The sequence below is a fragment of the Astyanax mexicanus genome, chromosome 25, assembly GCF_023375975.1.
Source record: "Astyanax mexicanus isolate ESR-SI-001 chromosome 25, AstMex3_surface, whole genome shotgun sequence".
Lineage (NCBI taxonomy): Eukaryota > Metazoa > Chordata > Actinopteri > Characiformes > Acestrorhamphidae > Astyanax > Astyanax mexicanus.
This window is the reverse complement of record NC_064432.1, coordinates 11728319-11741241: the sequence shown is the minus strand read 5'-3', so window position 1 is coordinate 11741241 and position 12923 is coordinate 11728319. Positions and strand designations below refer to the sequence as shown.

At 44.4% G+C, this 12923-nt stretch overlaps 2 long non-coding RNA genes across 2 annotated transcripts; both read right to left on the bottom strand.

Annotated features, from left to right (window-relative positions):
* Positions 1 to 1532: 1532 nt before the first annotated feature.
* Positions 1533 to 12270, bottom strand: LOC125787730 (uncharacterized). Its single transcript, XR_007429506.1, has 3 exons — positions 12212 to 12270; positions 1990 to 2542; positions 1533 to 1619 (listed from the first exon to the last, which is right to left on the bottom strand). It is a non-coding gene; the product is annotated as an uncharacterized LOC125787730 (long non-coding RNA).
* Positions 11317 to 12024, bottom strand: LOC125787728 (uncharacterized). The gene is made up of 2 exons (XR_007429503.1): positions 11951 to 12024; positions 11317 to 11874 (listed from the first exon to the last, which is right to left on the bottom strand). It is a non-coding gene; the product is annotated as an uncharacterized LOC125787728 (long non-coding RNA).
* Positions 12271 to 12923: the final 653 nt, after the last annotated feature.

The window sequence follows — 12923 nt, the reverse complement described above, 5'->3', positions numbered from 1 at the left end:
AACTTCGTAAACGTACGCATTTTTTCCCCATAGGAATGAATGGGGCGAAATTTTAAACGTCCGTAACCGCCACAATTTTTGAGATACGAAGACCAAATTTGGCGAGCTTATAGATCTTACCGAGATCTTAAAATTAATAGGAGGTTGCGAAGTGATACGACGTACGGTTTTCGTACAATTTTCGTACGAAGTTTTCCCATAGAAATGAATGGGGGGCCCAGAGTTCCATCTCGCACACGAGCAGCTCTGCGCACGGAACCCCTTCTCTCCCCTGCTCCTCCAGTACTGTGAGTGTATGGAGGAGCTGCTGTATGGAGCAGCTATCAGTCAAAAGTTTGGACACCCCGGCACCCCAGCCAGGGCTTTGCAACCACCTATTAACTGCTTAGCAACCACTCTCTCTTTCTCACTCTCTCTTTCGCTCTCTACTTCTCTAATTCTCACTCTCTTTCCCACTCTCTCTCTATTTCTATATTTCTCACTCTTTCTTTTGCTCTCTACTTCTCTATTTCTCACTCTCTTTTGCTCTCTACTCCTCTATTTCTCACTCTCTTTCTCACTCTCTCTCTACGTCTCTATTTCTCACTCTATTTCTCACTCTCTCTCTACGTCTCTATTTCTCACTCTCTTTCTCACTCTCTCTCTACGTCTATTTCTCACTCTATTTCTCACTCTCTCTACTTCTCTATCTCACTCTCTCTTTACTTCTCTATCTCACTCTCTCTTTCTCACTCTCTCTCTACGTCTCTATTTCTCACTCTCTCTACTTCTCTATTTCTCACTCTCTCTTTCTCACTCTCTCTCTACTTCTCTATTTCTCACTCTCTCTCTGCTTCTCTATTTCTCACTCTCTTTTGCTCTCTTCTCTATTTCTCACTCTCTCTTTCTCACTCTCTCTCTACTTCTCTATTTCTCACTCTCTCTACTTTTCTATGTCTCTTTCTACTTTTCTATTTCTCTATTTCTCTCTTACTCTTTATTTCTCGCTCTTCTCTCTACTTCTCTTTCACTCTACTTTTCTGTCTTGCTTTCTCTTTCTATCTATCTCTCTACTACATCCTCTTTCTTTCTCTACTTCTTTATTTCTCGATCTCTCTTTTTCCCTAATTCTCTTTCTCTCGCTCAATATTTCTCTCTACTTGTCACTCTTTTTCTCACATTCTCGGGTGTTCTTTCTCTACTTCTCACGCTGATTTTCTCTCTACTTCTCTATTTCAGACTCTCCCTTTTTCTGTACTTCTACATTTAACACTCTTTCTTTTTATCTACTACTGCCTAGCAACCAGTTAGATACACCTTAGCAACCACCTGGAAAACATTAGCAACTGCCTAGCAACCACTTAGCAACCATGTGTAATACGTTAGCAACTGCCTAGCAACCAGATAGCAACACCTTAGCAACCACCTGGAAAACGTTAGCAACTGCTTAGCAACCACTTTAGAAATGGTAGCAACTGCCTAGCGACCAGTCAGATACACCTAGCAACAGCTTAGCAACCACCCCAGATACCATAGCAACATCTTAGCAACCACCTAGCAACACCTTAGCAACCACCACAGACACCATAGCAACACCTTAGCAACCGCCTAGCAACCGCCTAGCAACCACCTAGCAACACCTTAGCAACCACCCCGGATACCATAGCAACACCTTAGCAACCACCTAGCAACACCTTAGCAACCACCCTGGATACCATAGCAACACCTTAGCAACCACCTAGCAAAACCTTAGCAACCACCTAGCAACACCCTAGCAACCACCTAGCAACACCTTAGCAACCACCTTGCAACCACCTAGCAACACCTTAGCAACCACCCCGGATACCATAGCAACACCTTAGCAACCACCTAGCAACACCTTAGCAACCACCTAGCAACACCTTAGCAACCACCCTGGATACCATAGCAACACCTTAGCAACCACCTAGCAACACCTTAGCAACCACCTAGTAACACCCTAGCAACCACCTAGCAACCACCTAGCAACACCTTTGCAACCACCCTGGATACCATAGCAACACCTTAGCAACCACCTAGCAACACCCTAGCAACCACCTAGCAACCACCTAGCAACACCTTAGCAACCACCCTGGATACCATAGCAACACCTTAGCAACCACCTAGCAACACCTTAGCAACCACCCTGGATACCATAGCAACACCTTAGCAACCACCTAGCAACACCTTAGCAACCACTTAGAAACACCGTAGCAACCACCCCGGATACCATAGCAACACCTAAGCAACCGCCTAGCAACCACCTAGCAACACCTTAGCAACCACCCCGGATACCATTGCAACACCTTAGCAACCACCTAGCAACACCTTAGCAACCACCTAGCAACACCTTAGCAACCACCTAGAAACTCCTTAGCAACCACCCAGGATACCATAGCAACACCTTAGCGACTGCCTAGCAACCACCTAGCAACACCTTAGCAACCACCCAGGATACCATAGCAACACCTTAGCAACCACCTAGCAACACCTTAGCAACCACCCTGGATACCATAGCAACACCATAGCAACCACCTAGCAACACCTTAGCAACCACCCAGGATACCATAGCAACACCTTAGCAACCACCTAGCAACACCTTAGCAACCACCCCGGATACCATAGCAACACCTTAGCAACCACCTAGCAACACCTTAGCAACCAACCTGGATACCATAGCAACCGCCTAGCAACACCCTAGCAACCACCTAGCAACACCTTAGCAACCACCCTGGATACCATAGCAACACCTTAGCAACCACCTAGCAACACCTTAGCAACCAACCCGGATACCATAGCAACACCTTAGCAACCACCCCGGATCCCATAGCAACACCTTAGCAACCACCTATTAACCCTCTAGCAATCACCTAGCAACACCTTAGCAACCACCCCAGATACCATAGCAACACCTTAGCAACCACCTAGCAACACCTTAGCAACCACCCCGGATACCATAGCAACCAGTTAGCAACCACCTGGAAAATATTAGAAACTGCCTAATAACCACTTAAAAACCATTTGGAATACGTTAGGAGTTGCCTAGCAACAAGTTAGCAACAGCTTAGCAACCACCTTGAATATGTTCGCAACTGCCTAGCAACCAATTAGCAAACACTAAGCAACGATGTGGACTACATTAGCAACTGCCTAGCAACTACCTAGCAACCACTTAGCAACACTTTACTTTATAAGATAATTATAAGCTTTTCACCATGTTAGCCAAAACTTTTTGGACTTCAACATTTAGCCGAAAGTCAACAGCATAGCAACCACTCTTCACACGCTTTAGACAGAAATATCTTAGCAACCATTTTAACTATTCAACGTTACTAACGTACTTTTCCAAGCCAACTTAAAGTTCGTTATCGAACTTTCCTTTTCTAGTTAAGTTGGCTTGGAAAAGCCAACTTATTGTTCTTCGTAATCTTCTTATTATTATTATTATTATTCTCGCCACAATTTCTGTAACGCTACTCCTCCTACAGCTTTTAACGTAGAATCACGAAATTTTGCAGTATCGTAGTACCTATACCAACTTAGGTTGCTTGTGCTTTTTGAAGCGATATATCGTACGGTTTTCGTAAAAACTTCGTAAACGTACGCATTTTTTTCCCATAGGAATGAATGGGGAGAATTTTTAAACATCCGTAACCGCCACAATTTTTGAGATACAAACACCAAATTCGGCCAGCTTATAGATCTTATCGAGATCTTTAAACTAATAGAGGTTGCGAAGTGATATGACGTATGGTTTTCGTACAAATGTCGTACGAAGTTTTCCCATAGAAATGAATGGGGGGCCCAGAGTTCCATCTCACACACGAGCAGCTCTGCGCACGGAACCCCTTCTCTCCCCTGCTCCTCCAGTACTGTGAGTGTATGGAGGAGCTGCTGTATGGAGCAGCTATCAGTCAAAAGTTTGGACACCCCGGCACCCCAGCCAGGGTTTAGCAACCACCTATTAACTGCTTAGCAACCACCTTAGCAACCACCTGGAAAACGTTAGTAACTGCCTAGCAACCACTTAGCAACACCTTAGCAACCACCTGGAATACGTTAGCAACTGCCTAGCAACCACTTAGCAACCACCTGGAAAACGTTAGCAACTGCCTAGCAACCACTGAGCAACCACCTGGAAAACGTTAGCAACTGCCTAGCAACCACTTAGCAACTGCCTAGCAACCACCTGGAATACGTTAGCAACTGCCTAGCAACCACTTAGCAACCACCTGGAAAACGTTAGCAACTGCCTAGCAACAACTTAGCAACTGTCTAGCAACCACCTGGAAAACGTTAGCAACTGCCTAACAACCACTTAGCAACCACCTGGAAAACGTTAGCAATTGCCTAGCAACCACTTAGCAACTGCCTAGCAACCACTTGGAAAACGTTAGCAACTGCCTAGCAACCACTTAGCAACTGCCTAGCAACCACCTGGAAAACGTTAGCAACTGCCTAGCAACCACTTAGCAACCACCTGGAAAACGTTAGCAACTGCCTAGCAACCACTTAGCAGCTGCCTAGCAACCACCTGGAATATGTTAGCAACTACCTAGCAACCACTTAGCAACCACCTGGAAAATGTTAGCAACTGCCTAGCAACCACTTAGCAACTGCCTAGCAACCACTTGGAAAACGTTAGCAACTGCCTAGCAACCACTTAGCAACTGCTAGCAACCACCTGGAAAACGTTAGCAACTGCCTAGCAACCACTTAGCAACCACCTGGAAAACGTTAGCAACTGCCTACCAACCACTTAGCAACCACCTGGAAAACGTTAGCAACTGCCTAGCAACCACTTAGCAACTGCCTAGCAACCACCTGGAATATGTTAGCAACTGCCTAGCAACCAATTAGCAACCACCTGGAAAACGTTAGCAACTGCCTAGCAACCACTAAGCAACTGCCTAGCAACCACTTGGAAAACGTTAGCAACTGCCTAGCAACCACTTAGCAACTGCCTAGCAACCACCTGGAATATGTTAGCAACTGCCTAGCAACCACTTAGCAACCACCTGGAAAACATTAGCAACTGCCTAGGAACCACTTAGCAACCACCTGGAAAACGTTAGCAACTGCCTAGCAACCACTTAGCAACTGCCTAGCAACCACCTGGAATACGTTAGCAACTGCCTAGCAACCACTTAGCAACCACCTGGAAAACGTTAGCAACTGCCTAGCAACCACTTAGCAACTGCCTAGCAACCACTTGGAAAACGTTAGCAACTGCCTAGCAACTACTTAGCAACTGCCTAGCAACCACCTGGAATACGTTAGCAACTGCCTAGCAACCACTTAGCAACCACCTGGAAAACATTAGCAACTGCCTAGCAACCAGTTAGCAACAGCTTAGCAACCACCTGGAAAACATTAGCAACTGCCTAGCAACAGCTTAGCAACCTTTTCAGAAATGATAGCAACTGCCTAGCAACACATTAGCAATCAAAAGTTTAACCAAAAGTTTTACGATTTCAGCATTTAAACAAACGTTTTTAGATTTCAGCGTTTAACCAAATGTTTTTAGATTTCAGCGTTTAACCAAACGTTTTTAGATTTCAGCGTTTAATCAAACGTTTTTAGATTTCAGCGTTTAACCAAACGTTTTTAGATTTCAGCGTTTAACCAAATGTTTTTAGATTTCAGCGTTTAACGAAACGTTTTTAGATTTCAGCGTTTAATCAAACAATTTTAGATTTCAGCGTTTAACCAAATGTTTTTAGATTTCAGCGTTTTTAGCATTTAGGGTTTAGCCAAAAGTTAACAGCATATCAATGACTCTTCACACTCTTCAGACGGAAAAAGCTTAGCAACCATTTTAACTTTTTAACGTTATTAGCGTTCTTTTCCAAGCCAACTTAAAGTTCGTTCACGAACTTTGCCTTTTCTAGTTATTATTATTATTCTTACGCCTTTTTTTCTGTACGCTACTCCTCCTAGAGCTTTCAACGTAGAATCACGAAACTTTCACGGATCGTAGGACCTATGCCAACTTAGCGTGCTTGTGCTTTTTGGAGCGATTTATCGTACGGTTTTCGTAAAAACTTCGTAAACGTACGCATTTTTTCCCCATAGGAATGAATGGGGCGAAATTTTAAACGTCCGTAACTGCCACAATTTTTGAGATACGAAGACCAAATTTGGCGAGCTTATAGATCTTACCGAGATCTTAAAATTAATAGCAGGTTGCGAAGCGATACGACGTACGGTTTTCGTACAATTTTCGTACGAAGTTTTCCCATAGAAATGAATGGGGGGCCCAGAGTTCCATCTCGCACACGAGCAGCTCTGCGCACGGAACCCCTTCTCTCCCCTGCTCCTCCAGTACTGTGAGTGTATGGAGGAGCTGCTGTATGGAGCAGCTATCAGTCAAAAGTTTGGACACCCCGGCACCCCAGCCAGGGTTTAGCAACCACCTATTACCTGTTTAGCAACCACTCTCTCTTTTTCACTCTCTCTCTCACTCTCTCTTTCTCACTCTCTCTCTACTTCTCTCACTCTCTCTTTCTCACTCTCTCTCTACTTTTCACTCTCTCTTTTGCTCTCTACTTCTCTGTTTCTCACTCTCTCTTTTGCTCTCTACTTATCTACTTCTCACTCTCTCTTTTGCTCTCTACTTCTCTACTTCTCACTCTCTCTTTTGCTCTCTGCTTCTCTATTTCTCACTCTCTCTTTTGCTCTCTACTTCTCACACTCTCTTTTGCTTTCTACTTCTCTATTTCTCACTCTCTCTTTTGCTCTCTACTTCTCGCTCTCTCTTTTGCTCTCTACTTCTCACTCTCTCTTTTGCTCTCTACTTCTCTCTTTCTCACTCTCTCTACGTCTCTATTTCTCACTCTCTCTTTTGCTCTCTACTTCTCTATTTCTCACTCTCTTTTGCTCTCTACTTCTCTATTTCTCACTCTTTCTTTCTCACTCTCTCTCTACGTCTCTATTTCTCACACTCTCTTTCTCACTCTCTCTCTCTACTTCTCTATTTCTCACTCTCTTTTGCTCTCTACTTCTCTATTTCTCACTCTCTTTCTCACTCTACTTCTGAATTTCTCACTCTCTTTCTCACTCTCTCTCTATGTCTCTATTTCTCACTCTCTCTTTTACTCTCTACTTCTCTATTTCTCACTCTTTCTTTCTCTCTCACTCTCTCTCTCTACGTCTCAATTTCTCTTTCTCGCTACTTTTCTATTTCTCTATTCTCTCTTACTCTTTCTTTATTTCTCGCTCTTCTCTCTACTTCTCTTTCACTCTACTTTTCTATGTCTTGCTTTCTCTTTCTATCTATCTCTCTACTACTTCCTCTTTCTTTCTCTACTTCTTTATTTCTCGATGTCCCTTTTTCTCTAATTCTCTTTTTCTCGCTCAATATTTCTCTCAACTTGTCACTCTTTTTCTCACATTCTCGCGTGTTCTTTCTCTTTTTCTCGCGGTTTTCTCCCTACTTCTTTATTTCTTGCTCTCCCTTTTTCTGTACTTCTACATTTAACACTCTCTCTTTTTCTCTACTTCAACCATTTTAGAAATGATAGCAACAACCTAGCAACCAGTTATCAACACCTTAGCAACCACCTGGTAAACATTAGCAACTGCCTAGCAACCACTTTAGAAATGATCACAACCGCTCAGCAACCATCTGGAATATGTTAGCAACTGCCTAGCAACCAGTTAGCAACACCTTAGCAACCACCTGGAAAATGTTAGCAACTGCCTAGAAACCACTTAGCAACCACTTTAGAAATGATCATAACTGCCTAGCAACCACTTAGCAACCATGTGGAATATGTTAGCAACTGCCTAGCAACCAGTTAGCAACACCTTAGCAACCACCTGGAAAACGTTAGCAACTGCCTAGCAACTGCTTAGCAACCGTTTAGCAACCACCTCGGATACCATAGCAACACCTTAGCAACCACCTAGCAACCACCTAGCAACACCTTAGCAACCACCCCGGATACCATAGCAACACCTTAGCAACCACCTAGCAACCACCTAGCAACACCTTAGCAGCCACCCAGGATACCATAGCAACACCTTAGCAACCATCTAGCAACACCTTAGCAACCACCTAGCAACACCTTAGCAACCACCTAGCAACACCTTAGCAACCACCCCAGATACCATAGCAACACCTTAGCAACCACCTAGCAACCACCTAGCAACACCTTAGCAGCCACCCAGGATACCATAGCAACACCTTAGCAACCATCTAGCAACACCTTAGCAACCATCTAGCAACACCTTAGCAACCACCTAGCAACTCCTTAGCAACCAACCCGGATACCATAGCAACCGCCTAGCAACACCTTAGCAACCACCCCGGATACCATAGCAACCGCTTAGCAACCACCTAGCAACACCCTAGCAACCACCTAGCAACACCTTGGCAACCACCCTGGATACCATAGCAACACCTTAGCAACCATCTAGCAACACCTTAGCAACCACCCCAGATACCATAGCAACACCTTAGCAACCACCTAGCAACACCTTAGGAACCACCCCAGACACCATAGCAACACCTTAGCAACCGCCTAGCAACACCTTAGCAACCACCTTGCAACCACCTAGCAGCACCTTAGCAACCACCCCGGATACCATAGCAATACCTTAGCAACCGCCTAGCAACACCTTAGCAACCACCCTGGATACCATAGCAACACCTTAGCAACCGCCTAGCAACACATTAGCAACCACCTAGCAACCACCCGGATACCATAGCAACACCTTAGCAACCACCACAGATACCATAGCAACACCTTAGCAACCACCTAGCAACACCTTAGCAACCACCTAGCAACACCTTAGCAACCACCTAGCAACACCTTAGCAACCACCCCAGATACCATAGCAACACCTTAGCAACCACCTAGCAACACCTTAGCAACCACCTAGCAACACCTTAGCAACCACCCCGGATACCATAGCAACACCTTAGCAACCACCTAGCAACATTTTAGCAACCACCCCGGATACCATAACAACACCTTAGCAACCGCCTAGCAACCACCTAGCAACACCTTAGCAACCACCCAGGATACCATAACAACACCTTAGCAACCACCTAGCAACACCTTAGCAACCACCCCGGATACCATAGCAACACCTTACCAACCATCTAGCAACACCTTACCAACCACCCCAGATAGCATAGCAACACCCTAGCAACCACCTAGCAACACCTTAGCAACCACCCCAGATACCATAGCAACACCTTAGCAACCACATAGCAACACCTTAGCAACCACCTAGCAACCACCTAGCAACACCTTGGCAACACCCCAGATACCATAGCAACACCTTAACAACCACCTAGCAACCACCTAGCAACACCTTACCAACCACCCTGGATACCATAGCAACACCTTAGCAACCACCTAGCAACACCTAAGCAACCAACCCGGATACCATATCAACACCTTAGCAACCACTTGGAAACCATGTGGAATATGTTAGCAACTGCATAGCAACCAGTTAGCAACCACTTAGCAACCACCTGGAAAATATTAGAAACTGCCTAGCAACCACTTAACAACCATGTGGAATACATTAGCAATTGCCTAGCAACCAGTTAGCAACAGCTTAGCAACCACCTGGAATATGTAAGAATCTGCTTAGCAACCAATTAGCAAACACTAAGCAACGATGTGGAATACATTAGCAACTGCCTAGTAACTACCTAGCAACCACTTAGCAACACTTTACTTTATATAGGTATATATAAAGTAAAGTGTTTATATTACTTTATAAGACAAATATTAGCTTTTCACCATGTTAGCCAAAACTTTTTGGACTTTAACATTTAGCTGAAAGTCAACAGCAAAGCAACCACTCTTCACACGCTTTAGACAGAAATATCTTAGCAACCATTTTAACTTTTTCAACGTTATTAACGTACTTTTCCAAGCCAACTTAAAGTTCGTTATCGAACTTTCCTTTTCTAGTTAAGTTGGCTTGGAAAAGCCAACTTCTTGTTCTTCGTAATCTTCTTATTATTATTATTATTATTATTATTCTTACGCCTTTTTTTCTGTACGCTACTCCTCCTAGAGCTTTCAACGTAGAATCACGAAACTTTCACGGATCGTAGGACCTATGCCAACTTAGCGTGCTTGTGCTTTTTGGAGCGATTTATCGTACGGTTTTCGTAAAAACTTCGTAAACGTACGCATTTTTTCCCCATAGGAATGAATGGGGCGAAATTTTAAACGTCCGTAACCGCCACAATTTTTGAGATACGAAGACCAAATTTGGCGAGCTTATAGATCTTACCGAGATCTTAAAATTAATAGGAGGTTGCGAAGTGATACGACGTACGGTTTTCGTACAATTTTCGTACGAAGTTTTCCCATAGAAATGAATGGGGGGCCCAGAGTTCCATCTCGCACACGAGCAGCTCTGCGCACGGAACCTCTTCTCTCCCCTGCTCCTCCAGTACTGTGAGTGTATGGAGGAGCTGCTGTATGGAGCAGCTATCAGTCAAAAGTTTGGACACCCCGGCACCCCAGCCAGGGCTTTGCAACCACCTATTAACTGCTTAGCAACCACTCTCTCTTTCTCACTCTCTCTTTCGCTCTCTACTTCTCTAATTCTCACTCTCTTTCCCACTCTCTCTCTATTTCTATATTTCTCACTCTTTCTTTTGCTCTCTACTTCTCTACTTCTCACTCTCTCTTTTGCTCTCTACTTCTCTATTTCTCACTCTCTTTTGCTCTCTTCTCCTCTATTTCTCACTCTCTTTCTCACTCTCTCTCTACGTCTCTATTTCTCACTCTCTCTCTACGTCTCTATTTCTCACTCTCTTTCTCACTCTCTCTCTACGTCTATTTCTCACTCTATTTCTCACTCTCTCTCTACTTCTCTATCTCACTCTCTTTTTCTCACTCTCTCTCTACGTCTCTATTTCTCACTGTCTCTCTCTACTTCTATATTTCTCACTCTCTCTACTTCTATATTTCTCACTCTCTTTTTCACTCTCTCTCTACGTCTCTATTTCTCACTCTCTCTCTACTTCTCTATTTCTCACTCTCTTTCTCACTCTCTCTCTACGTCTCTATTTCTCACTCTCTACTTCTCTATTTCTCACTCTCTCTTTCTCACTCTCTCTCTACTTCTCTATTTCTCACTCTCTCTCTGCTTCTCTATTTCTCACTCTCTTTTGCTCTCTTCTTCTCTATTTCTCACTCTCTCTTTCTCACTCTCTCTCTACTTCTCTATTTCTCACTCTCTCTACTTTTCTATGTCTCTTTCTTTCTACTTTTCTATTTCTCTATTTCTCTCTTACTCTTTATTTCTCGCTCTTCTCTCTACTTCTCTTTCACTCTACTTTTCTGTCTTGCTTTCTCTTTCTATCTATCTCTCTACTACATCCTCTTTCTTTCTCTACTTCTTTATTTCTCGATCTCTCTTTTTCCCTAATTCTCTTTCTCTCGCTCAATATTTCTCTCTACTTGTCACTCTTTTTCTCATATTCTCGGGTGTTCTTTCTCTACTTCTCACGCTGATTTTCTCTCTACTTCTCTATTTCAGGCTCTCCCTTTTTCTGTACTTCTACATTTAACACTCTTTCTTTTTATCTACTACTGCCTAGCAACCAGTTAGATACACCTTAGCAACCACCTGGAAAACATTAGCAACTGCCTAGCAACCACTTAGCAACCATGTGTAATACGTTAGCAACTGCCTAGCAACCAGATAGCAACACCTTAGCAACCACCTGGAAAACGTTAGCAACTGCTTAGCAACCACTTTAGAAATGGTAGCAACTGCCTAGCGACCAGTCAGATACACCTAGCAACACCTTAGCAACCACCCCAGATACCATAGCAACATCTTAGCAACCACCTAGCAACACCTTAGCAACCACCACAGACACCATAGCAACACCTTAGCAACCGCCTAGCAACCGTCTAGCAACCACCTAGCAACACCTTAGCAACCACCCCGGATACCATAGCAACACCTTAGCAACCACCTAGCAACACCTTAGCAACCACCCTGGATAGCATAGCAACACCTTAGCAACCACCTAGCAAAACCTTAGCAACCACCTAGCAACACCCTAGCAACCACCTAGCAACACCTTAGCAACCACCTTGCAACCACCTAGCAACACCTTAGCAACCACCCCGGATACCATAGCAACACCTTAGCAACCACCTAGCAACACCTTAGCAACCACCTAGCAACACCTTAGCAACCACCCTGGATACCATAGCAACACCTTAGCAACCACCTAGCAACACCTTAGCAACCACCTAGCAACACCCTAGCAACCACCTAGCAACACCTTTGCAACCACCCTGGATACCATAGCAACACCTTAGCAACCACCTAGCAACACCCTAGCAACCACCTAGCAACCACCTAGCAACACCTTAGCAACCACCCTGGATACCATAGCAACACCTTAGCAACCACCTAGCAACACCTTAGCAACCACCCTGGATACCATAGCAACACCTTAGCAACCACCTAGCAACACCTTAGCAACCACTTAGAAACACCGTAGCAACCACCCCGGATACCATAGCAACACCTAAGCAACCGCCTAGCAACCACCTAGCAACACCTTAGCAACCACCCCGGATACCATTGCAACACCTTAGCAACCACCTAGCAACACCTTAGCAACCACCTAGCAACACCTTAGCAACCACCCAGGATACCATAGCAACACCTTAGCTACTGCCTAGCAACCACCTAGCAACACCTTAGCAACCACCCAGGATACCATAGCAACACCTTAGCAACCACCTAGCAACACCTTAGCAACCACCCTGGATACCATAGCAACACCATAGCAACCACCTAGCAACACCTTAGCAACCACCCAGGATACCATAGCAACACCTTAGCAACCACCTAGCAACACCTTAGCAACCACCCTGGATACCATAGCAACCGCCTAGCAACACCCTAGCAACCACCTAGCA